At 46.7% G+C, this 25376-nt stretch overlaps 1 long non-coding RNA gene across 1 annotated transcript; it reads right to left on the bottom strand.

Moving 5' to 3' along the window:
• Positions 1–7435: 7435 nt before the first annotated feature.
• On the bottom strand, positions 7436–12902 carry LOC111774026 (uncharacterized). Its single transcript, XR_002808877.2, has 3 exons — positions 12095–12902; positions 10909–11044; positions 7436–9506 (listed from the first exon to the last, which is right to left on the bottom strand). It is a non-coding gene; the product is annotated as an uncharacterized lncRNA (long non-coding RNA).
• Between the last annotated feature and the right edge of the window lie 12474 nt (positions 12903–25376).

Raw genomic sequence — 25376 nt, 5'->3', positions numbered from 1 at the left:
TCCTGTTTTACTTCCACCAAGGTACTTGTCCCCCATGTCATTCTCGCCTATTTGTCTACGTCCGTCAGTAAACTTCAGGCTCCATGTCGGGCGGAGCCATGTTTAGTCTGTCTGTAATGGTGAGCAGCCCGGTGTCCTCCAAGCCTCGCACTCTGCAGCCTCATATTAGATGCTGAATAAATATGTCATAAACATGAGTAAATGAACGAGGTTGAAAAGATTAGTCTTGAAGAAGAAATGACTAACATATCCTAACGAAGATGGGCACAGAGAACTTGGAGAAGACCAGAGCGGGCCCCTTGGGCGGACTCCAGGGACAAGTTTTAAACAAGGAGGCAGGAAGTACTAGGGTGCTACTTGTTGAAGAGACGGTTGAGCCTCTGGAGCTGAGCCGGCCTAGAAATCTCATGTATTTGCAACACCCATTTTTTTAAATATGAGTTGCAGAGTCTTTTCTTCTGTTCCTTACACCTTTCAGTTTAATTCCGTGGAGAAAAGTGATTGCTGTGTATTTCAAATGCTCCCAGGGCTGACAGGCACCTAGAGGAGAGAAGGAGGAAAATGCCATGTCACCAAGCAACTTCCATCAGGCATCAGAGACTTGCATACAGGTGCACTCATGGGCTGCTGCATCGCAAGAAGGATAGCTCTCAACGTCAAGGAAATCATTTCCCACCTGCAGCCTGCTTCTCTTTCTCCCCTATCACTGATTTATAAAGAGAGTTTTCCTATTCCCCATTCTTCTTGACTAAGCCCATCAGTGCAAACCAGGAGGCTGGTCTGTTCACGCATGCACCAGTGCCCTTTCATTTTTTTTTTTTTTAATTTTATTTCTTCCTTTTTCTCCCCAAAGCCCCCTGGTACATAGTTGTATATTCTTAGTTGTGGGTCTTTCTAGTTGTGGCATGTGGGATGCTGCCTCAGCATGGCTTGATGCGCGGTGCCACGTCTGCACCCAGGATTCGAACCAGCGAAACACTGGGCCGCCAAAGCAGAGCACGCGAACTTAACCACTCAGTCCCTGGGCAGCCCCCGGGCAGCCCCCACCAGTGTCCTTTCTTAAAGGGACATTACATTAGTCCCATGATAAGTTCCCATTCCGAGATCTGTGTCTGATGATTAAAGGTTACAATTTCTATTATTAGCAATGGTTAGGAGGAATAATTGTGTGCTAGTTCTAGCTTCAGTAAGTATTGTAGACATAGATCTCAGGGAAGGTTCCAGAGGCTGAGCCAGGAATACAGGCTACTGAGGAAAGGCAGTGACTTGAAAGTCAGTCTGTTATTCTCTTTGCTGGAGGAAGCCAGGCCAGTGGTGGAAAGCAGCATGACTCAGGGAGCTCATGTTAAACCTGCAGGCACCCATGAGTGACATGGTTGAGAGAGCAGACACAGGCCTGGGGTCTAGACATGGAGCTGTTCTCAAAGTCAGCAAAGCGAACACCGGCTTCCCAGGGAGCGAGGTGCCCTTTCCACCCTCACATCAGTTCCCTTAAGGTGGAACGCTCCGTCCCGGGTCGGCTGGTGCAGAGCCTTGTCCCCGGTCTCAGCTCAATGCTCTTCCTCAGACATCCCCGCCCTGCTCGTTCTCTTCACCTCACTCCTTCTATTTCATTCACCATCTATCTGGTACATGTCCTTGACTCTTTTATTGACTCTGTCCTCTCACTCCATCTACAAGCTCCATAAAAGCAGGGGCGCTGTCTCTCTTGTTCGTGGCATCATCACAAGCACTGAAAACAGTGTCTGGCACAGAGTAGGCCCTGGATCACTACGTGCTGAATTTGTGAATGAATGAATGAATGAGGGAGGGAGTGGGGGAGCAGCCTGAGCGTGAGGTTCAGGATGGTGATGGGAAAAGTGCTTCCTGTAACTAATAGTGTAGGTCTCGTCCCTTGAAGAGGACATGCGCATTTTTTAAAGGCAGGGAGCAGGAAACAAAGTGGATATTTATATCCCAGGAAAAGCCCTTTCTTCCCATATTGCAGGCTGCCGTTTCCTCCCCAGGAGCATCTCTGCCTGTGGGTGGACACACCAGAAGGCAGCTGTGAAGCCGAAGTAGGGGGGGGGGGCGAGCAGCACAGAACCAACAGATAGACCAAGTTGTCACCGTGATTTAAGGCAGCGTGTTTACACACAGCTCGCAGAAGGCAGAGAACGGCTTTGTCTTACCATTTGGGCGCAGTAAGAAAATATAATTAAAGTAACTGAAAATCTCTGGGAATTTCTTCAACACCTTGGAAGGACTGCTGTGCACGGAAGGTGCTCAGGCAGCACACACCAGCAAGCTTAGACAGCTGTGTTTGTTGTTGCCCATCTGTCCATGCAGCTCAGAGCACCAAACAAAAGTGGGCCCTCCACTCTCGGCCCCTCCACCCATGGTGCACGCCCTGCAGACCGGTCCTCCCAGCCGCGGCTGCCTCTGTCCGGGCGCGCGCGCTCCAGCCTGCTTCTCTCTGAGTATCTCTGTCTGGTAGACAGATCGAGGGTGTCCACCATGGCTGCTGAACAGCAGGAAGCCAATGCTTTGTTTGTATCATTCCTTTCATTTCTGGAGGGTGCCATGCTCTATGAGAGGAGGGGGAATCACCCCAAGAACAGTCCCCCCCACACAGTTGTTTAGTGCTGTGTACAGCTGACAAAGCTCTTTGAATAGAGCATCTCAGTGTCATTCTAACCCTCATCACTGCACTTCATGTAATAAAGAGCAGGTATTTTTCCATCACCATTTTATAGAGGAAGAATCTAAGGTGAAAAGAGGTGAATGACTTGCTCCAGGTCACAGGGCTGGGAGGACCCAGGTCTCCTCGTCTCTAAATGCCATGCCAAAAAGCAGATTTCCAGCGAAAGAACCAAGGCTGACATTTCTTTTGTCACAACCCAGTTGTCTCTATGTAAAGCTTTATGCAGATACAAGAAGAACTTATTTTATAATTTTGTTGTGTCTGATCAGGATCCATGGCCAGATAGGTTTAGTGTAGTGCCCGGGACACGAGGCAGCTATGGAATGGGGCAAGGGAAAAAGGAGGGAAAGAAGAAAAGAACAAAGTTCTGTCTTAGAGGATGAGGCTGGCTACTCAGTCCTCCCGACTCCTCCCTAGGAGAGGGGTCAGAGCAGAGACCCCTCGAGGCCATTGTCACCCCCTGACTATGAACAGAGAATTCTGGAACCAGTGGGGTCCCCGCGGGAAGCTCTACAGCTGTGTCTGCTGGGTCACTTACGCCCAGTGCAGCCTGTCCTCTGCCCCTGACCCCGCATCAGCCGATCTGAACTCACAGTCCCACACACGAACATTTAAAGCAAGTATTTCCTGGACTGAAAATAAAGGACACATGAAAGTCTGTTTAAACGCATCATTCTTCTTTTGGAAGCTAAAAGGGGTGGGCGGGTAGCAGTTGACGTGCTGTGGGACTAGTGGCAATGTGAACTGTCTCTCTTTGATCCTCTGAGAATGTCGAAGCTGAAAAGGCGGTGGGGAGATGGCTCCTTCCCTAGGGATGCAGGTGGCATCTGACCTTCCCCTGTGGGCGTCTCCCTCTCCTTCCGCCTCCCCATCTCCCCCTCCTCCTCTCCCCCTCCCCCTCTCCCTCTCCTCCTCTCCCCCTCCCCCTCTCCGCCGCCCCCTCTCCCCCTCCCCCTCTCTCCCTCTCCTCCCCCTTTCTCTTCCCCTCTCTCTTTCCCTGCCTGTAAATGACTTAGCAATAAAATTGTGGCTGAATTTTAAAACTGTGGCTTCCGGGAGAGGCTGGAAGGTGTCCCAGCCTGGAGTCAAACAAGGAGCCTTATTATTTAAAGTAACGTTAGGAGGTGGCCACGAGGTCTGTGGAACAGCCTTCCTGCTTTCTCTTGCCTTCCATCACATGTTTGCTCATTCATTCCTTCATTCGTTTGTTGTGCAAATATTCATTTGCTGTCAGGCATGTAGGTACAGCCATGAATAAGAAATAGTCCCCACGGTCAAGGAGCTCTAGTCAAGCGAGAAGGAGCAGGTGCGGGGAGGTTCGGGAGGGAGGCCGGAGGCTGCAGGGACAAGGTTTGAAGGGACTCGTGCGCTGCTCTGAGGCGTATTTCCTGCCCTTGGGTGTGGAAAGCTGTGTGGCTCAAGATTAAAAGAAAGAATGCATTAAATATTCTTAGTATTGACAACTTATTTTTATTACAATATTATTTAAATATATACAAACATAAACCAGGTATAGCTTCCCAATGTTTATGACCCTTAGACAATAATAAAACCAAAACACATTTACAAAGTAAAACTCAATACAATGCAAATTAACAAAATTCACTTAATGCAAGAATTGCTGTTGTTTAAAACCAAACAACTCCCGGACTGTGAATAGAGCCCAGACCACGAGCATGCGCATCACTCAAATTCAGCGCTCCCATGTGACCACGTGCTGAGTGACGACTGAACTCTCCTCCTCCTTCTTTCCAGCCAAACTGGCATGGAACTGCCACCGAAGAATACCATGGGGATGCCGTGTGGCCGTCACTCCCCTTGTCTGTGTGTCCAGTTTGTCTCTGTTTTTTTTCCCAATACCTAGGACAATAAAATCAGGCCACTTGCCTCCAGGTTACAACTGGCCATCAAATGACCCAGAAGACACATCTACTTAAATTTTAAACTGTCCTTAAAGTTTAAAAAGCACTTTTAAAACACGTCCATGAGACCCCATCAGCCCTAAGAGTACATTTCTGAAAACCACAGTCTGAAGTTTGAGGACATACCACGCAGTGCTGGGGCCCACCACTGACAGATTTTGAGCACAGAAGTGACATGGTCAGATTTCCATCGCGGAGCAGTGACGCAGGGGCAGCGGGGATGGTCCGTTAGAGGAGAGAGAAGCTGGGAGCAAGGAAGTCACTTGAGAGACAAGGACGGTCATGTAGGTGAATGGTGATGAAGGACCCCATAGAGACAGGGTGGAGGCGAGGCATAAGACAGTAGACCAGCAGCGTCGGGATCTGCAGAACTCAGGACTGATTCACTGTGGCAGGGGGACGAGAAGGGGCGTTTCTGGCTCAGGTGACACTGTTAAACCTGATGGGAATATAAGGAAGGTGAGTTTAGTTCAGACATGGCCACATCAGGGGGGCTGTGGATTGTTGAGATGAAGACAGTCAAATACAGAGGCTAGAATGGAAGGGGAAAAACTCCTGCATGAGGCTGGCATGCTGGGATGGCCAAGGGTCACCAGCCTACAAAGTGTAACTTCTATATCCAAGAAACTCTCAGTGCCCCTCGCCCATCTCCCAGATAAAGTGTTTCCCCTGCCCACCAGCTGCTACCCAAATTACCACCCCAAGCAATCAAAGCTCCAATTGTCTAACGTAATACTCTGATACAATTTAAAGTACGGAATCTGAAGAGACTGGCACTTGCCCCGTGATTGATGACCTGGATCCTGGGATGCTCTGGTGCACATGGAATTGCCACCATTCAGACCATGCCTCCAATTCCTGCTCCACCACTTACTAGTTATGAAACCTCGGCAAGTCACTTACCCTCTCTGTCTTCCTTTTTGTACATTGGGGTTATAAAACCTTATATCAAAAGCCACTTAGCAGCATTAAATAAAATAATGCATTACAATATCAAACACAGTCCCACCAATTCTTGGTCGATGAATCATTCCCATTCTTCTAATATAATGGCTAAGCACATGGACAAAACCAGACTTCCTGGGTTCAAATCATGACTGCCATGTTCTAACAATAGGACCTTGGGTAAGTAAACCAACCTCTCTGTAACACAGAGGTATAATGATATTCTCTGGTGCCTAGAATTATTGGGGAAACTCATTGAGTCAATGCACATGAAAGTCTGAGTACCCCGTGTCTTACGCACAGCATGCACCATCTAAGTGTAAGCTATTATCATCATCATCATCACGCCTTCCTCTCTTCCAGTGAGAAGTTTGGGGTTCTTTCCTAGTCATCATTTTGATGGAAGAGAACAGAGAAATAATGTGGTGCTGGGCACCTGAGCCACAGGGTGTGGAGCCCCACTGGGAGAGGAAGAAAAAGAAGCTTGACAGCTCCAAAGGCATTCTTTGCCTGTTTCTCAGTTTTGTCCAAGACAAGCCAGGATCTGCAATGCCCCAGGGAGGGAGACGCAGAGTGAGTGAGGTCCAAGGCCCTGTGATGAAATGGGAAGTGTCATCATATGTTCGGCCAAGAAGGCAGCCATCCAGATGCAGGTACAGTGAGCTCTCCTGAGCTTTGACAACACTCGTTGTTGTCAGTGAGCTTTAGTTTTCACTTATCAGTGGTTAAATGCCACAATTATGCTGAATTTTGACCCCAACTTGGAAGAGAGGGAGGGAAAAAAAGCAACCTTCAAACCAACTTGCCTTTCCGGAGGCCTAAAGCCAAGTTAGAGCTGGAGAAGCCTGGTCAGCAGCAATGCGCAGGGAGCGAGCAGAGATTTTTCTGGTACACTCAGCATTATCATGTTGAGTTCCTGACCCTAATCAACCAAGGTCATGAACAGTCTAGTCCTCTTAAAAATTTTCTGAAAGACACTGCTGGGCATTTTTCTCTCTGGGCCCTCTTCCTTGGAATACAGACGTGGCCTGGCTCTCCCCAGCTTCTGCTCACAGCGACTCTAGTCCGAGTTCTTGAGGATTTGCTGCCTCCATCAGGATCGGTAAGGAACATTCTTTAATAAATTTCAGTTTGTTTAATCCTGAGAGGAGGCAATTTTATGGGTCAAAATGGAGCAGAAGGGCCTTTTGGAGACAGATGTATTATTTATGTCGGTACAAATTTTAATTAAACTTTTCCCCAAATGAAAAAGACCCAAAGGAATAGATTAGGGGTGTCTGTCCTCGGGGTGAGGCCGATAGGAGGTCCAGTCTCGGGTCTGCCACCTGCACTGTGTGATTTGGAGCAAGTCACTTAACCCCTTGAGCTCCTTGGCCTTGGCTGTAAAAGGATGACAGCATCACGTACCTCGTGGGCTGGTTGTGAAACCCACCATGATCTGTCCCCTAATCCAGCCTCAGAACCAGCACTTCCTGCTGGCAAAGTCCTCTCTAGTCATGCCAGGCCACTCAGGCTCCTTCTTTCCTCTGGCTCTTACTCAAGTCAGGATTCATCTGCCTGAAACCATCGCCCACTCCATCCCCATTTTCCTGGCTGGCAGGGATTCATCCTACAAACCTCCCTGTAGATGCTACTTCCTCCAGGAAGTCCTCTTTGACTCTACCCGCCCCCCCCCCCAGCCTTGTTAAAGTCCAGGCAGTATGGCCTCCTATGACCTCTGGGCCCCTGTGCATATACCATCCAAGCACTTACAACCCCACCGTGTGGATTTGCCAGATCAGCCCCGTAGACTGGGAGCTCTGTGTGAGCAGAGATCATGTGTCTCCAGGGCTCAGTGCAAGGCCAGCCACCTAGGAAGCGCCCCATGTATACTTGTAACGTGAACGAGGACTGGTAAACCATGTTTTATTGCTGCACAGCCGATCGAGGAGACGGAGGGAGTGAGGAAAATCGGGAACAAACAGACCATCATCAACCCCTCCTTCCCCATTCCGGGACCCCCAGCCGAGGGTCAGGCCTCGGCTACAGCAACGGGAGAAGTCTTGATTTACACTCTATTGGGCCTTTTAACACTTGAAGAGTCTTAATTATCAAAATAAGATTTGTTTTGTTGGGGTTTTTTTACCTGAAAATGGCCATTCTACAGAAGGGGACAAGGAGAGGAGATTGAGCAGCATATGTTTTCAAGGTGTCCGTGGTGGGGAAAATTCAGCAGTTTCCTGCTTATGGCTGTTGGGTTTAAAACATTTGTAATACATCGGTTAAAGAAAACATATGCCAAAGCAAAATCTCCTCGGCTGGACCTCCACCAACAGAGGGTCTGAGCTGTTGTTTCATGGGCCTGGCACAAACTGACCTGACCCTCAGCAGAAAGGTCTGCATCCGTAAGGTGGTTCTGAGGGGCCCTGATCATCCTTTCTTTCTCCCCTTTTTCCTCCAGCCTCCTGGGCAGAGGAGTGTGTGTCCTTCAGTCACTCCTTGGGTCCACAAAGACCCATCCTAAGGACCGAGATCACTACTCTTTTTCTTTTTGTTGAGGAAGACTAGCCCTGAGCTAACATCTGTGCCTATCTTCCTCTATCTCATATGTGGGACACCGCCACAGCATGGTTTGATAAGCAGTGTGTAGGTCTGCGCCCAGGATCCGAACTGGCGAACCTCAGGGTGCTGAAGCGGAGTGCGTAATCTTCACTGCATCTCCAGGCCGGCCCCAAGATGACTACTCTTAATGACATCTTTACATTCAAAGTCAAAGTCCTGCCTCAGTTTCTCTGGCGGGAGAGAGAAGTGGGGTTGGGTATTTAATGTTGGCTGGGGAAGGAGAGGTACAACTTAATTGGGAAAGTAATTTGAGGTCCTTTCCCAAGAAATAGAAAACTCTCTCTGAAAGAAGCCAATTTGGAGATTCAAGCGACTCCAAAGAGAACTCGAGAATGAAATGGAATGAGCCTCCCTTTCTCGAGACAATAAAAACAAACAAACAACAAAAAAATCACACCATGCCAATAAATCCCAGCAAGATCAGCAAGGTGGCTGGACACCCCTTTTCCAGCCTCTCCCCTCTTCTCTCCTCTCCTCTCTTGCCTCCAGGCCAAACTGCAGTCACTCCTCATCATGTCTCCCCGCTTGTTATTGGTTCCATCGTCCTTTGAGAGCAAGCCCCTGGGTCAGCCACGTCTTTCCTTTCATAAAGACTCAAGGAGACCAATACAAAGCCCGTATGGAAACCAGTAGACCCGAGGCGCGGGGGTGGAAAGTGCTGGTCGTTAACTTTCGACTTTCCACTTTCCTGAAAGCCTATGGTTCGGTGGAAATTCTGAATTTTCTTGAAGTAAGTAGAGGAAGCACAGCTGGAATAGCAATATCTAAATAAAAATGCTCTGACCTGCTGATATTAACGAGCCCAAAAATACCACGAAGCATGTGGCTTTCATTACAGCAACAAATCAACTGTGGTGTGACCACAGCCTGCCCTGTGAGATGGCCTCATTACGTGATCTTAGGAGATGACTGAGGTTGGACTCTTGGGCTTAAAAAAAAAAATGAGTTCCGCAGCAAGAGGTGAAATGAAGATTGAGGCACTCGGCCAAAGGTTTGAGACTAGCCAGAAACGATCTGAGCTCACAGTCACACGGCCCTGCTCTGCTTAGCACTCCGGTCACACGCCATTGAGTCCACTAACTTGGACCTTCTCACACGTGGCTCTTATCACAGTGATTGTGTTTGAGATCAGGGCAGGACTGTTTCTTGATCAAAACCACATCCCACGTAGCACCTTCCACGTGATCTTCAGCATCGGGCAGCTCACGGGCGGCAGGACTGGTTGGCTGGATATGGACAGCTGGAAAGAGTACAGACCCGTGTCGCAGAGCCAAGTTTCAAAACTAGCCTCTGCCTCTTGAAAGCGGTTTATCCTTGGGCAGGTTTTTCACTTCTCCAAGCCTCAGTTTGCTGATCTACAAAAAGGGATTACTGCTATTATATTCAGAGCTGACATTCACCACACACTTACAACATGCAAGGCCCCCCAGTCCACATTGTGGCGTTCACTCTTCTATTTCATACCCATAACACTCTGGTGAGGAAAGTGCTAACATCACCCTCATTTACAGATGAGGACGCCGAAGGCCAGGCAAGGGAAGTAAGTCACCCAAGTTATACGGTAAGAGGCTGAGCTGGGATCCATTCCAGGTCTGACGGTGTCAAGGCCCGTGTTCTCACACGGAGAGTTTACAGTCAACACCTAACATGATGCCGACATGCACACAGCAAAGGTGTTAAAGGTAAGGACTCTGGGTGCTACTGCTTTCCTGCTGGCTCTTCTCTGGACCTCGGTTTCCCCGTCTGTGTCACGGGGATGAGAACAGAACCCACCTCATAGTACAGCTGCAAGCATTAAATGACATAATATGGGCATGGCCTATGGAATACTTTCTAGCACATAGTAGGGATTCTGCTATGTTTACTGTTATTGTTGTTGTTGAGGAAGATTGTCCCTGAGCTAACATTTCTGCCATTCCTCCTCTATTTTGTATGTGGGTCACTGCCACAGCATGGCTGCCCATAAGCCATGTAGGTCCGTGCGTGGGAATGGAACCCAGGCCACTGAAGTGGAGTGCACAGAACTTAACCACTAGGCCACAGGGCTGGCCCTATGTTTACTCTTTTTATTACCATAAAGCAGCTGATATATACATGATGAGAAGAGAGGGAGCTGGAATAAGAGAGAGAAAGATGTGGGAGTCCCTGTGGCACCTATAAAACCCTCATGGGAAACTTGTGGAGATGAAAAGGGGCCGTTTCAAGGATGCTGAGTTCCTACTGATGCAGATGGAGACATCGTGGAGACTTTAAAATGTTACCATATTTACATGACTCTGTTTGGTAGCCACAGCTGGTAAAATCAGCAGACATCTAGATAAGAAATGTAATGCTGAGCAGCTGTATGCCTTAGGTACAGCCCCACGGTGGAGGGCAGGACAGCAGGCTAGAGGCCACTGGAGGCGCCCCTCCCACCAGATGCTGTCACTCCACGAAGTCAGGTAGTGATCCTGAAGCTCACACGCCAGCTGATGCGTAGTGATGGAGCTGACATGCCTGGTTCCCAACCCCATAAAGTCACTCTGGGATCATGCTCTGGAAGGCTGGAAGTGTTCCCAGTGGGAGGCTTCCGTGCCATAGGCCTCTGTACCAAAACTGATCTGGAATTTCTGAGCACACTTTGCAAACGAGAAAAAGACATTCTCAGAGATGTGACGTGAGGCAGGGTTAAATGATCAGACAGAAAGTGCAAACTACTTTCAAATACTTACGGAATTGCCATCAACACTAAAGCCCTGGAGATGGGCCAACTCTCACCTCCCGAGTAAGATGGAAAGAAGAGCTTCACAGTCTTGAGATGTCACGGGGCACCAAGAGGAGACTTTACGACGGAAAGCCACAAATAGCTTGGTCCTGGACTGCGCTGCTGGGTTTTGTTTCCACGTGTGAATTTCTGGTTGTAACAAGGAAGATAAGCAAGTAAGCGAGCATTTCTCCTCTTTCCCAACTCTTTACTTTATTGCACATATCAGATGTAACCTCAGGTCTGTTATTTTCATATCCGTCACCAGCTAACTCACAGTATCCAGGAAATGGATGTTTGTTTGTCTTACAAAAAGAAATCTGAAGGAGAGGTGATGAGGCTGTTCATGGGAAAGGTCTCTTCCTCAGGAGGCAATATGCAGGAATTACCAAAGAAGATTTAAAAAAACACGAATTTAAAATATGGCCATATTGAGTCTTATGTCTCCTTACTCAGAGATTTTCAAAACATCGCCTTATTTTGGCAATACTATAAAAGTAATGCTGATAAGCTCGTTACTAAAATCTGGATACGACACAGACTTAAACATAGCAAGGAAATAACAAAATTTTATTTTAAAAGCTGTTCATGAAATTTCTTTTAAGTAGGAAGTGTCTTTTGTTTAGCAAAATGCCTTGAAGAGCCATTTGGTTGTGAAAGAGTAGGCTCTTATATGTTGTTCAGAAGGAAGATCAGCAAGCCAAAGGAAAGCATATTTCTCTGCATAATAATACAAGGAAAAACGAAGTTTCCAAGGACAGACTAAGATGGTGGGGACAGGATAAGTTGGCAGAAGAAATAGGTAGGTGAAGACAGAGGCAGGAGAGAGAGGGCCCAGGAAGCAGAGTCTGGAGGCCCAGGAGATGAGAGCTCAAGAGAAAGTCTCACCCTGCTGGGAAGAGCTGGGGATGTCTCAACTTGGAGTCCATGGAGACACCCCCTATTTAGCTTTAAAGAATTTGCTATGCTCTGCAGCCATGCGAATTTTCTCTGTTTGTAAAAATGGGCTACACACGGATACTTTCTGTGGTGGCATCAGAGGAGAAAGCAGCAGGGAGTGAGTTTGAGAGAAGGAAAACCACATGAGGCAGATAGACGAGAGACTGAGAATTTAGTAGAAGCAGAAAGTCAGGAAGAGTTACCCCACCACATTTCCATAGAGAGCGGTCGGTCAGAGAGGTATGCTGGGTTCCCCTTTACCTGTGTGTGATGGGGTCTCAAGCCACTTTTATTTGATTACTGATGGTTGGGGTGATCAGTAAGGCTGGAGGAATTGGGAACACCCAGAGAGAAGACATGCGGATTACGTCAAATAAGTGTCATCTCCCCAGATACAAAACTCTCCCTGATTAACGAAAGATTAGGCCACATCCATAACCGTCCTGCAGCTGGTGGCATCACCAGAATATTCTAACGGTCATTAGGAAGCAGCTGGTGAAATTCAAATACTGCCTTTACAGCTAGAAAAACACTTCTCCCTCAGAACGATCGCTCAGGATCCGGCTGCCAGAGCATGATTTCCTTCTTCACGTGGAGAACATTCTCCGATGAGCCTCAGGGTAGCGGTGGAAAGACGAATGAATCTGCAGGCGGGAAAGTTTGCGGGATCTTGACACAGGCCTGACTTCAGGGGGAGCCGGTCTCCTTGTCTCGTCCACCCTTCTCCTCCAGCCAGGACGCCCTTTGAAGTCAGTGGCTGGTAAAGATTCGAGAAGCCCTCTTCAGGTACCTGGCTGCAATCTCAGATGGCTGAGGGAGGGTCTTCGTTCTCTTGGGATTTCTACACGTGTGAGGGCAGAATTATCAGGAAGTTCTGAGAGAAACCGCGCATCAAATTGTCCAACCACAGTCTCTCGCAGACGGTTGTGGAGAATTGCTCTCCCACATGCACCTCGCTGCTTTCCTCCTCCGGTCCTGCCCGGAGTCTTCATCCTTGTGACCTGTTGTAACCGCCTGCTCTCTCCTGACCTGCTCTGTCAGAGGCCCACATGACAGCTACTCGAGAACTGAGTGACCCCTCTTCCTGCCCCTCCCAGCTGGCCTCCAGGGTCACCTCTGTGAGGTCACCAGCGCGCGGAGAGGCAGGACTTGACCCCGGCTGATCCGGCCAGCAGGTGAGGTTGGGGCCCTGGGGACCACAAGGGCTCTGCGGGCTCTCTCGCAGTCATTTTACTTATTACCATTGACACACTCTCCCCTTTGACCAAACTTGTGTCGGGCTCCTCTGAGTCCTCTCTCTGACAACGCCCCGACCTCGGCTCTGTGCTCAGCCCGCTTCAGTCCAGTTTGAGCAAGAATCCTGCTGTGTCTGTGTAGCAAACTCTCCCACCCTCGAGATCTGATCGAGGCCCTCCCGTCTGCCCCCGGCCTGCCCTCAGTCAGAACCCTGTCACATTGCCTTAGCCACTGCCCCAGCCTGGAGGTTTCCTCGGAGTCGTTTTCCCTGCACCGCCCGCAGCCCGCTCCCTGGCTATCAGTTTCTGCTTTTCCTCGCTGTACGTGGAGTCGAGCTCCTCCCCCTGCAGAACCCCCAGCGCAGTAGCTTCTCTTGAGCAAAGTCTTCCTTCAGGTCTTTGATAAGTGTCTGAATTCTTCTTGAACGCCATCCAGAGAAACTGATTCCACAGCACACTTCTGGAAAAGGCGCCTTCGCTCTATCTCAGACCTCTCAGGACCCAGAACGCTAGATCCACTTCCTGTGATTTCCCTCCAGATCTCGTCTTCATCAGTGCCAGTCCCTTCGATCAGGCATCGTTGCCACTCGTCTGACCATGTGACCACTCTTGTCCGTGTCTTTACAATGTTTTCACTGATGTTCCCAGCCCACTCCCAACACACACACACACACACACACACACACACACAAACACCCACTCCTTCCTCCACACTGATGTCACAGTGGCCTTTTAAACACAGCTCTGACCTTATTCCTTTGATGTAAATCCTTCAGCATCTCTCCATATATGCCAAGATGCAGCCTTAGGTCTAATTCTCCAAATACTTTTTTGCTGTGCCTGTTGCTCCTTTTGCTCAAAAAGCCCGCTGCTCTTCCACACTCCTGGACCCGATGCTTCCCTGCCAGGACCATCCATTCTTCTCCCTCTGCCTTTCTAAATCTACTTCCAAAGTTAGCATAACCCTCATGTCTTCCAGGAAGGCTTCCCTATCCCTCCCCAGGATGAAGTGAGGGTCCCTCCTTGTGCTGGAAATAATCCTGCAGATGACAGGGTAAGGGGCTTGGTGGAATGGACCTCTCACCCACACATCTCATGGAAGTGAGAATGGGATGCGATAACCAAAGGGGTGCCTTCTCCGCAGGGCCAAGCTGGAAATACAAGAACACGGAGGGACTCGGAGGACATGACTTCTCAGTGTCCCTCGTAACTCAGGGGAGACTCACTCAGGCTGGTGGTGTTGCTGTTTACCTCTCCATGGTGAGGCCCCACAAGGTCATGGTGAGTCTTAAATGGGGCCCTACCAACCCTCGTATAACCCCAACCACGTCACCCCAAAAATCCAACATAAATAATTTATGTGGCCCAATAAACAGCCTGTAACAACCCATGCCTCCTGCATGTGACATCCTGGTTCTTAGGGCACACCAGCGCCATCCTGCTGCCTTCTCCACAGGTCCATCACGCATGTCTGTCATGTCGCAGCTGTGTGATGGTGACTGCTGTGTGGTTGTGTAGCATCAGCTTACCTTCACTGTCACAGGCGCTAGGAGGCACTGAGAGCAGCAGGTTGGCCTGGGGCTATGGCAGTGTTTCCACGGAATCCTAGTTAGTCTGATGTGTAAGATACACATACATCTATTACAGAGTTTACTGGCCTGAGAGTTGCATTATTGCATTTCTTGTCAATCAAGACGTAAATTTCTTGAGAGCAGAGCCCATATCTCCTTTAACTTTGTATCTCAAGGAATTCTGCTCATAAGTAGTCAATAAGCTTTTGGTGATGAAATGAATGAAACCATGAATTCCACAAGGACAGGGCCCATGCTGTTGCATCTTCCTCACACATAACACAATGCCACAATTTCATAGGCCAGTTGTTCCCAATTAGGAGTCTCAAAGGGTAAAGATAGATACATAGATATATAGGTATGGATACGCATTTTTCATGTGTGATATTTATGACGTATTTACAATATATGCAATAATGCAAAAATCCTAACAGACACCATAACACTACACTCAAGATTGCTATTCATAGCAGGAATTGCATTACTTTGGTGTAGAAATGCTGGTTTTAGCAAACAACAAGATGTTCTTACTGATTATTTTTTATGTATTGATCTATTCCATATAGCAAAAACAAACCCATAATTATTTAGTGTGATGTTTTAGTAAGCAAAATCTTTCACATAGAAAAAAATAAAAGATGTTCTTGTTGCTGAATAACTTGAGAGGCATGCAGTGCAACTCAACTTTGAAGAATTAAGTATCGTTAATATTTACTTTTGTAAAAAATTGTGGCCAGGATAACTATGTCCTTAGTTATATAGACATGGCCCACACCCAGTGGATGGAAAAGAATCAGAAGACTGAGTAGGCAATTTTCAGTTACCTCATGAGGATTTGGTGTTGGCAGAAAAGTAAGAATGAAGAGGAGTCTTGATTCGTTCACAGTTGACGCCAGGAAACCATTTGCTGGCCCCCAGGAGATCCCCCTGGAGTAGTACCAATATGGTGGGTCAATGAATCCTATTTCTTCACTTCCTGTTTGTTTGACCAGAAATTTCTGTATATGTTGTTGTATTAGTCAGGACACTTTCAGTTTCAATGACAAATATCCAACTCAAATTAGCTTGAGCCAAACGGTTCTCATATTGGTTCTCCTAATTGCCAAGTAGAGGAGGAGGAGTTTCTGCGTTCAGGCATGGCTGGATCTAGGACATAGGATTATGTTTTTTAAGATGCAATTGCCCCATCTCCACCTTCAGGCTCTGCCTTCCTCCTCCTCAAGCAAGTTTTCCCCACTTGGCAGCACAGATCACCTCAGCAGCTTCAGACTCATATGGTCCTTTGCTCTTGTAGTAAGAAGGCCCCTCTCTCTGCCAGCCCCGCATCAATGCCCCTAAAACAACTCTGAATGGCTCTGCTTGACTTAGATGCCCACCACAGGGCACATCACTATATTGGGGAAATGGGATGTGATTCTCCAGTCTGGCTCAAATGTCCCAACTCTCATGGATAATTACCGTGTGAATGACAGATGGCCAGACATGGGAGGGCAATTTCCCAGCAAAAAGATGCTGGGCAGACAGAAGACCTGCTTGCGCAGGAGGAGCATGGTCTGCACGGATCTGTGTAGATCAACTACCCTGTCCACAACCCTCCCACGTGTGACCTAATCCTATATTATTTCCTGAAAGCCCTGAAAATTTCCTCCTAGGTCTAGTTCAAAACCAAAAAAAGAAAAAGGCAACTGTTCACGGTTGGAGGAGCCATGAGTTTCCAGGCACTGTAATAAGATAAAAGGCTTTGAATGCTCAGCTTCTAACAAATGACTCGCTCAACCTTGATGCCTCGGTTTCAGCAAAAAGTCTCTGTTTTTTAAAACAGATTCACCTCTTCAGCTGAAGTGGAGACTCTAAGACAGGATAATTTAAGAGCTGGACAAAGCCAAATAACAGTTGTCATCAGGAGAATGAAATAGCATCAGTTTTCTGGATTGGGCATCACCAAGAAAAGCCATTACCAAGCAGTGACACGTGAAGGATCTGCTTTGCTTTCACGTGGGAGAGTACTTAGCAGTGTCAGGACAAAACATGCAATTCCCAGGGGCTGTCAAAAAATGACATTATAAGCACAACCCTGAAAAAAACAAATCCACTCCATTGCAAATGTCACCAAGCTTCTGATGGAAAATGGATGCATTTGCCAGCTTAGAAGAATAAAGAGAAGGCTGGAAGAAGGGAAAGAAGGGATGAAGGGATGAAAGGAGGGAAGGAAGGAAGGAGGAAAGAATGAAGGAAGGAAGGAAGGAAAAAGAGGGAGTAAGAGAAAGGTGACCTTTAGCCACTTCAGATTTATCCTGAAGAGTGCAATGGTTAAGAGTATAAGCTTTGACCAGACAGAGAAGGACAAATGCTGTTGTGATCTTACCTACACGTGGGCTATAAAACCGTCTGACTCATAGAAGCAGAGCACACACTGGTGGTTGCCTGGGCTGGGGGAGGGGGATGGGGGCGCTGACGGCCAAAGTGCACAAAGGTCTCGATTTGCTCAGTGAATGAGTTCTGGAGATCTGCAGCATGGCATAGCGCCTAGAGCCACAGCGCGGCATGGACACTCAAAATCGGCTAAGAGGGGAAGTCTTATGTTAAGTTTATCGCCACACTAATAATGATAATGGTCATAATAATAATAATGGGGCAGGAGGAAAGTTTGGGAGGTGATGGATGTGTTAATAGCCTGGGTGGTGGTGATGGTTGGACGTGTGTACACTTATGCCCAAATTCATCAAGTTGTATACATTAAATGTGCACAGTTTTTTACATATCAATCATACCTCAATAAAGGGGTTTTTAAAAAACTGATTGCCTTAGGGAGTGACAGCCAAGGGGCACGGGGTTTCTTTTTGGAGTGATGAAAATATTCTAAAAGTGATTGTGGCAATGGTTACACAACTCTAAATGTAATAAAGTTCATTGAATTGCACACTTTAAATGGGTGAATTACATGGTATGTGGATTATATCTCAATAAAGCTATTTAAGAAAAACTTTTAGATTCAAAAAAAAGAAAGAATACAGGCTTTGGAATCAGAGAGATGTGAGATCAAGGCCAGGCCTTGCCACCTAATGTTACCTAAACATGGTTACCTAACCTCCTTCAGTCTCAGATTCTTCATCTGACAAACAGGCCAGAAAATAATAGTGCTGTTAATACTGCTTTAAAGAAGCAGTGCGCGGCCAGTGCTGGACCCGGGCAGAGTGCTAAGTGCTCAGTGAGTGAGGTATGGAGTCCTTAGGGGTGGATGGAGAGAGCGTATCCTGGCGATCCAAAGAAATATTTCCTGTACAAAGGGGTTATTTAAATTCATCAACTGAAGAATACCTAGACAGAAATCCTGAATAGTCTACACCTCTTTATTTTATAGCTAAAATGGCAAACTGTGAATAAAAGTACACTATTGTTTGACAAATGGAAAATAGGACACGGCATCGAAAGAATCTTCCGCCTTGTTGAGTCGAATTTTCGCAGAACACTAGAGGTCCCTCTTGACACTGAATCTTCCAGCCCTCGGGATGCAGAATTCAGAGTGACACTTTTCTGCCTCATCCCCACTAGATGTCTCTTCAATGAAGTTCTAAGACAGTCGGTGCCCTGGCATCAATCATTACACAGAAAGGATGCAGTTTTACATAACCAGACAATTTGCCTGAGTATGCATACATCCTCGAAGCCAGCTTCCGCCCCACACACAACTTTACCTTAATGGAAGAAGACTTTTGTTTCTCAGAACAATTGTCTGGTATTGAGATGGTCTGGGGGAGGCAGAGGTGACAATGATGTTAGTTTGATTAATTAGGAACCATGGATGGTACTCGGAAGCCGTAGAGGAGGCGGCTTCCAAGAAATTAAAAATAAGGTTGCTGCTCAGAGTTGAACACCCAAATCAGTGGAGGTGTTAGAGACGGGCAGTTACCTTAACGAGATGAAGCAGCTCACAGGCCAGAGCCAGACCTGGCTCTGTGTTGTTGGAAGGAATGGATGCATCAAAAGAAAAGCAATGCTTCTTTAGGCAGCTGGTGATCCAAGGACAGGTGGAGGGAGAGAGGCGTGCACGGGCCATGCAGCACAGAAAGGATTCCCTGGGCCTGGTGCTGTGGCGGATAATCCCAGAGCAGGACTGGATCACCTCGTTTAGGAAACCTGAAGTGCACGAGCCGTCACATCATCAGATTCCGTCCTCCCCATCAAGGTTTCCGAATGCCATTTGAGTTCCCATGTCCCTCTGCCCACAGGGAGAGAAGAGGCTTCTCCAGCCAAGTAGAATGAGCTCTAGTCCCTTCCAACAGGTCCATTTCTCCTTCTGAAATTTCCCTGTCCCATTCTGGCGTGTTCGTCAGTCTTTTTTGAATTTGGGAGTGCGAGTTAGCCTCCCCCAGACCGGTGAACTCTAGGGCATTGACAAGACTGAGGTTCCCGCTCTGCAAGGCTGAGGCCACATCCTGGCTTGAGCTACGTTCACCAAAGCCATTCTCTCAGTAAAACGTTTCCATCGGCCCTGAGCTGGGTCCTGGAAATATCTCGGGAAGTACATGGCTTCCGTAATTTAGTTTCCAATTTACAGAGTCCTGAATCTTGTTTTGCTGTCGAAGTTCATTGTTTTTGAGTGTAATAAACCTTGTGCATTGTTGAGCGCAGCCCCTTCATGACAGTGTCGACTGAGGAGCTTTCCTGAAGGAAAATGGCAAAGGATTATTTAATATTTGCATTCTTTGGGCCTTCTTTCTTATTAACAGAGGATAATAACTTTAATAAACTCTTGGCTAACACCAGTAGTTAAACTGCAATGGCCAGGCTGACCGTAGAAATGTATCCATTCATTCAGCAGATGTCAAGTGAGCACTTGCTAGTCAGATGCTGTCCCCAAACCCGGACTGTGGCAGTGAAATAGAGACCCAAACTGCTGTCCTCAGGGAGTTGTTTGTTACGGTTATACACACACAACTCATAAACAAACACACATTGAAGTGCAGAATTGGTCCCATCGTGACGCGTGCAGCAGAGAAAAACGAGGCCAGGAAGGAGCATGGGAACTCCTGGTGATGGCGGATCAGGTAAGCTGCTCTGAGAGGTGACAGTCAGGTTAGAACCCGAGGAGGTGAGGGAGGCAGCCGTGTGGGTACCTGCGAGAAGACTGTTCCAGCAAAGGAGCAGCAAGAGCAAAAGCCCCAGGGTGGAAGCACGTCTGGAGAGTGCGGCAGGGGAGGAGTGAGGGAGAGGAGAAGGCAGGTCACACAGGTGAGGTCAGGACTGGGGACTTGATCAGGCCGGCATTTTGGAAATGCAAACATCACCAAGAAACGGTATGCTGATGAATTTCCTCACTTCACAATCAAGCCTGGGTCTGAGCGTGCACACACACACTAAGAAGGTGTGTTGTTACTACTTTTTAGTGGAACAATTAAGACTATCAGCAGCCCCCTGAGGGAACGCCTATGTGCAGGTGCGTGTCATGCCTGTGTGGCGACAGTCGCTTCTCCGTGGCTCCTCCCTCTCAGCTCCTTGCTTCACATTCCTGGGCTGGCTCTTTGCACATTGTTATACAATCACCAGCTACTTGTCTGTCCTCCCTCCAATTATAAAAGCCTTTAGGGCAATAACTTCACTTATGTTTGTAACTCTAGCACAAGCTGAGAGCTCAAAATAGAAACTCAATAATTGGTTATAACCCATTGGTTATTTTATTCTGAGGCAACAACTGTTCACTTGCTTCAGAATTCTAAGTGTAGCAAAGATTTTTTTAGGGGGCCAGCCCAGTGGCATAGCAGTTGGGTTCACACACTCCACTTCAGGGGCCCGGCGTCCGCCAGTTTGGATCCTGGGCGCAGAACTATGCCCAGCTTATCAAGCCATTGTGTGGAAGCATCCCACATAAAACAGAGGAAGATGGGCACAGGTGTTAGCTCAGGGCCAGTCTTCCTCAGCAAAAAGAGGAGGATTGGCAGTGGATGTCAGCTCAAGGCTAATCTTCCTTAAAAAGTTTTTAAAAATGTTTTAATCCACAGCTACTCTTGGGAAGAAAAGTATAAATAACACAATGATTCACTTTCTCAAGTGCAACACACATGATTTTAGTGTGGTAATAATATGTAATGGAGATAGCAGACTTTGGGTCAATGAATTGGCCTAAATGTTGAAAATTGAAGTAGAAATACAGAAGTAATCTGGTTCTATTTCAGGATAGCTGCTTACATTTCTGGCCATTAGCTGATTCCCTAGATTAACAAGTACAATCAACACAAAACATTTCCCGCCAACTTGGCGTGGGCACCATGACCTTGCCGCTTAGGACCTGAGGTTCATGGAGTCAGACAGACTTGAATAATCCCTAGTTTTCTGGGCATGATCCTTGACACAAACCAACATCACATCAGGTAGTTAAAAATGTTTCACTCCCAGATCTGGTATTTACTAGCCAGGTGACATTGAACAAGTTACTTAACCTGTCTGGGCCTCAGTTTCCTCATTTGTAAAAAGGGTACCAAGAAAGATGATGTCAAGATGGCAGCATAGGCAGACTCTGAACTCACCCCTTCCCACGGACACAACAAATTTACAACTACCCTTGGAACAATTACCCCTGAGAGAGAACTGAAAACTGAATTAAAAGAACCCCCACAACAAGGGACATGCTGACTGAAGTGGAAAAAGCAGAAACTCCATTCTGGAGAGGAAAAGCCACCTTCGATCCATGATGCTTCATGGCCAGCCAGGAGCAATCCTAAGGTATGCAGCCTTCCCCAGAGAAGCAGGGAATCTGAGCAGGGGAGCATTACCACAATAAGCAGCATTTGGACTCAGCACAACCGAGATGAACAACACAGTATCTGGCTCTGCTGGCTATTAACAACAATGGAAAATACCCCCAGAAAAGCTGTCAAACATAAGAGAAAGAAAAGCCGGCCCTAAAGGGCCCAGGCACAAATTCACCTATTTCAGAAAGCAGCCTAAAATCAGCAGAAAGAAAGGTGCACAGTCCCTTGGTGAAAAGAGACTCACTTGATAGGCTCTGGGTGCATCTCAGGGAGGAAGGAGGTGGCTAAGACCACTTCCCCAGGGACTGAGACACCAGCAGCAGCCATTATTGTGACCTAGTACAGGCGTGCTCACACAGACACCGCCAGACGCCCTTGGAGCTCTTTCCCTGGCCTGTTAGCACAGGGTTTGCCCTGTGCACTAGAGCACCTATTTAATCCAGCTCAGCCAGGGCAGGCAGCCTGCCCTAGGGACTGGCCCCACCCAACAGCAAGATCTCCAGCAACGTGTTGGACTACATAGGCACAGTGTGTGGGACCTCTACAGTGGGGCCAGTGGGACACCTTTGCAGGGCAGGGCGTGCATGAGGGGCAGGCCTGTGTTGCAGGAGTGTGAGGGGCCTCTGCAGCAGGGCAAGTGGGTCTGCTGCAGTGGGGCAGGACTGTGTGGATGGGGTGTGAGGGCCTGCAGGCAGTGAGGCTTGTCAGCTGCAGCCACTTGTGCTTCTCAAAGAGCCATAAAGAGAATCTGCCCCACCTTCTAATGCCTGAAACAACTGTGTGCTGCCAGGCCTGGGGCCAGCCCCACCCAGCTGTACTCCTGAGAGAGATGACAACAGCCTTGAGGCCAGAGGTCTGCAGCAATTGTGAACCCCTGAGCTTAGCAACCAGCCACATTGGGGGCCTACTCACTTAACAGAAAACTGCAGCAGGAATGTGCTATTAGACCTTGCAGCTAACTGTGCTGGGGCCCTCCACACCCAATAAAGTGACTGAAGGGTCCCTAGCAGCCACATGCAGCTGAGCATTACAACCAGCCGGCCAGGGGAACAGTTTAGCCTTCCCTGCACCTGCAGTGAGAGCAACCCTGTCACAATAGAAGGACACATGGAGCTCATGCAGGGGACACTCCTGGAACATTTGGAACTGGTGACAAGAAGGAAGTACATTGCTGGGCCTCATAAGGCATGTGTTACATAAGGCCATCTCTGCAAGATCAGAGGATGTAGCTGATCTACCTAACAGATAGATATAAACACAGAGAAAGAAGCAAAATGAGGAGACAAAGGAATATGTTCCAAGTATGGGAACAGAACAAAAATCCTCAGAAAAAGAACAAACAAAACAGAGATAAACAATCTACCTGATAAAGAGCACAAACTAAGAGTCATAAGGATGCTCACTGATCTTGGGAGAAGAATGGATGAACTCAGCGAGAACTTTAACAAAGAATTGGAAAATATGAAAAAGAACCAATCAGTTGGGGCTGGCCTGGTGGCGTAGTGCTTAAGTTCGTGCATTCTCTATCAGCGGCCCTGGGTACATGGGGTTGAATCACAGGTGTGGACCTAGCACTGCTTGTCAAGCCACGCTGTGGCAGTGTCCCATGTAAAATAGAGGAAGATTTGCACAGATGCTGGCTCAGGACCAATCTTCCTCACACACACACACACAAAGAACCAATCACAAATGAAGAATACAATGCTAGAAATGAAAAATTCACCAGAGGGACTCAATAGTAGATTAGATGATACAGAAGAATGGATCCACAAGCTGAACAAAAGACTAGAGGAAATCAAGCAAGCTGAATACATAAAAGAGAAAAACATTAAAAAGAATGAGAACAGCCTATGTGACCTCTGGGACAACATCAAGCACACTAATATCCATGTTATAGGTGTCCCAGAAGGAGAAGAGAGAGACAAAGGGGCAGAGACTCTATTTGAAGAAATAATAGCTGAAAACTTTCCTAACCTAAGGAAAAAAACAGACAGCCAGGTACAGGAAGTACAGAGAACACCAAACAAGATTGACCCAAAGAGGCCCATACCAAGACACATTATAATTAAAATGTCAAGAATTAAAGATAAAGAGAGAATCCTAAAAGCCACAAGAGAAAGGCAACAAGTTACATACAAGGGAAATCCCATAAGGCTATCAGCTGACTTCTCAGCAGAAACCTGACAGGCTAGAAGGGAGTGGCAGAATATATTTAAAGGGCTGAAAGGAAAAAACCTACAGCCAGGAATACTCTACCTGGAAAGGTTATCATTGAGAATGGAAGGAGAGAGAAGGAGTTTCTGAGACAAGCAAAAACTAAAGTTTATCATCAAGAAATCAACCTTACAAGAAATGCTAGAAGGATTTATTTAAGGAAAAGAGAAGACCACAAATGGGAATAAGAAAATTATCAAAAAGAAAAAAAAGAACTGGTAAAGGCAGATATACACTAAAGATAGAAGATCAACCACCCATGAAGCTAATAGGAAGGTCAAATGACAAAAGTACCAAAATTATCTATTTACATGATAAGAGGTTAATGGATACACACACAAAAAATATATTAAATATGATATCAAAAACATAAAATGTGAGAGGAGGGGAGTAAAAGAGTAGAGCTTTTAGCAAGAGGTCAAACTAAAGAGACTATCAATCTACTATAGATTATTATATATGTAGGTTATTATATATGAACCTCATGGTAATCACAAGCCAGAAACCTATAATAAATACACAAAAAATTAAGAGAGAGGAACCCAAACATAATACTAAAGAAAGCCATCAAACCACAAGGGAAGAGAGCAAGAGAGGAAGAAAGGAACAGAGAAGAACCACTAAAACACCCAGAAAAAAAGTAACAAAATGGTGAAAAGTACACACTTATCAATAGCTACTTTAAATATGAATGGACTAAATCCTCCAATGAAAAAGCATAGGCAAGGGCCAGCCCAGTGGTGGAGCAGTTAAGTTTGCAAGCTCCTTTTCAGCAGATCGGGATTCACTAGTTCAGATCCCAGGTGCAGACCTACCCACCACTTATCAAGCCATGCTGTAGCAGGCATCCCACAAAGAAAATAGAGGAAGATGGGCACAGATGTTAGCTCAGGGCCAACCTCCCTTAGCAAAAAGAGGAGGATTGGCAGTGGATGTTAGCTGAGGGCTAATCTTCCTCAAAAAAAGGAAAAAAAAGCATAGGCTGGCCGATTGGATAAAAAAAAATACCCATATATATGCTGCATACAAGAGACACACTTCAGACCTAAAGACACTCACAAACTGAAAGTGAAGGGATGGAAAAAAATACTCCATGCAAATGGCAAAGAAAAGAAAGCAGGGGTAGCAATACTTACATCAGACAAAATAGACTTTAAAATAAAAGCTGTAATAAGAGACAACGAAGGGCACCACACAATGACAAAAGGAACAATCCAAAAAGAGGATATAACACTTGTAAATATCTATGCACCCAACATAGGAGCACTTAAATATATAAAGCAATTATTAACAGACATAAAAGTAGAAATAGACAGTAATACAATAACAGTAGGGGACTTTAACACTCTGCTTACACCAATGGGTAGATCATCCAAACAGAAGATCAATCAGGAAACATTGGCCTTAAATGACACATTAGACTAGATGGACTTAGTAGATATATATAGAACATTCCATCCAAAAACCACAGGATACACATTCTTTTCAAATGCACATGGAACATTCTCCAGGATAGATCACATATTAGGACACAAAACAAGTCTCAACAAACTTAAGAAGATTGAAACAATACCAAGCATCTTTTCTGACCACAACAGTGTGAAACTAGAAACCAACTACAGGAAGAAAATTGGAAAAATCACAAATATGTGGAGATTAAACAAAATACTACTGAACAATGACTGGGTCAAGGAAGAAATCAAAGGAGAATTCAAAACATACTTGGAGAAAATAAAAATGAAAATACAACATACCAAAATTTATGGGATACAGC

The sequence above is a fragment of the Equus caballus genome, chromosome 6 (assembly GCF_041296265.1).
Source record: "Equus caballus isolate H_3958 breed thoroughbred chromosome 6, TB-T2T, whole genome shotgun sequence".
Taxonomy (NCBI): Eukaryota; Metazoa; Chordata; class Mammalia; order Perissodactyla; family Equidae; genus Equus; species Equus caballus.
The sequence above is the reverse complement of the archived record's forward strand: the minus strand, read 5'-3'. Positions and strand labels throughout refer to the sequence as shown.